General features: G+C 46.8%; 1 protein-coding gene across 3 annotated transcripts in view; it reads right to left on the bottom strand.

The window, feature by feature from the left end:
- The window catches only part of SCG2 (secretogranin II), a 33,614-nt gene that overhangs the window by 5,926 nt on the left and 25,982 nt on the right, over positions 1–1,706 (bottom strand). The window lies entirely within an intron of this gene.

Below are 1,706 nucleotides of genomic sequence, written 5' to 3'. Positions count from 1 at the left end.
ACACACACACACACACACACACACACACACACACACACACGAGGGGAGGGGGCGGGGCAAAAAGGAGGACGGAAAAGAAAGGGAAAAAGGGAGAAGAAAGGAAGGATAAAAATGAGGGGAAAAGACAAAGACGAGAAAAAGAGAAAAAAAGGAAAAGGGGGGGGGAATAGAAAAAAACGAAAAAGAAAAGAGTAAAAAAGAAGAAAAAGGAAATGGAAAATAAAAGAAAAGGAAAAATAAAAATGTGAAAATTTAAAGAAAAGGGGAAAAAAGGAATAAAATAGAAAAAAAGGGGATGACAAATAAATGAGATGAGTGTGAGGGTGGGTATGAGCCATGCTGCAAGGACGAGCACATGCTGGGCAGCCCAGAGCGACATTTGGCACGTGTGTGCACATGCGTGTGCCCACTATGCAGGTGCTTTGGCAGGCACTGGCCTTTTCACAGCTGCCTCAGTGGGGATGTTTTAAAAGCCATCAAACTGCAGCACAGTTAGGTGACAGCACAGGGACACGATGTGGGTGCAGGCGGGACCAGCAGCGGCCCCACAAGGACTCAGCTCTGCACTCCCAAGGCACGGCCGCGCTGGCACTGCCTTGGGTCACAGTGCATTCTCAGCCCTGCCTGTGCAAAGGGCAGCAGTTGCACACATGGATCGTACGGTTTGCAAATACCTCTGCCATAAATCAGGAGGCATGGCATGGAACAGATTTCTTCAGCTGCTGGGCTGGGCTTTGGCTCGTTCCTTTCTGTTCCACAAAGCGTGTTTTACCTTGACTTTTAATGGAACTCCTTTTCCCCCAGAATAAATCTTTTCTGACAATTTTGACCTTTTACAGCACAAAATGGAGAAGAAAAAAAAAAACACCCTAGGATGAATGTAACTTCCGAACCAGTAAATGTTACAAAATTAAATTGACAGAAGAACAGCAAAGTGGGATTCATAGCAGCCATGTGCACAGGCAACAGGATGGCCCTGGCAGCATGTGCTGTGGCAGAACTGGAGGTCAGGCGGCCTCTCCTCAGCTCACGTGGCACTGCCAGGAAAGTACAGGACCATCTCCTGTCTGTGCAAAACCCTCAGCACGTGCAGGTGGACATGGCTGGTGCTGGCATTTCTTGGTCTGCTGAGAAAACAGTCATCGTGAAGAGAACAAAAACATGAGAAAGAAGAAAAAATGTTCAGTTCAGAATGTCAAGAATTCTGTTGTACCTCCACACGTGCTTCCAATGAACTCTTTTTCACGCATTCCGCTACCAAAAGCCCGACATTTATCTACCAAGTTCTTTCATATGAAATCATCGTGCTGCCCCCATCCCTCCATCCCGACCTCCTGCGTTGGCACGCGCTTCAGACCACACTGATTAATTGGCACATCAGCACAATTCCTTCCTCTGTTCCTTAACCGCTCACTTGAGATTTGCAGTGTGTGCAGGCAGGCAGAAGCTTGGCTTAGCTCTGCACAGCTATTTTGGCTTCAGTGGTTAGAATTCACAGAAGGGTATCCACAACTGGGCCGTCAGTTTCACTTCTCATAGAAACCTGCACTGTGTGTGGACTTTGTGCTGATGATTGGATTCGTACAGGCCTAAAAGGACGGCCTTAATGAAGGTACATTTTTTCTTTCCTTTCTTCCTTTCCTTCTTTCTTTCCTTTCTTCCTTTCCTTCTTTCTTTCCTTCGTTCCTTCCTTCTTTCCTTCCTTC

Source organism: Numida meleagris, chromosome 4, assembly GCF_002078875.1.
Source record: "Numida meleagris isolate 19003 breed g44 Domestic line chromosome 4, NumMel1.0, whole genome shotgun sequence".
Taxonomy (NCBI): Eukaryota; Metazoa; Chordata; class Aves; order Galliformes; family Numididae; genus Numida; species Numida meleagris.
Note: the sequence above shows the minus strand (reverse complement) of the source record. Positions and strands in the feature narration are given on the sequence as shown.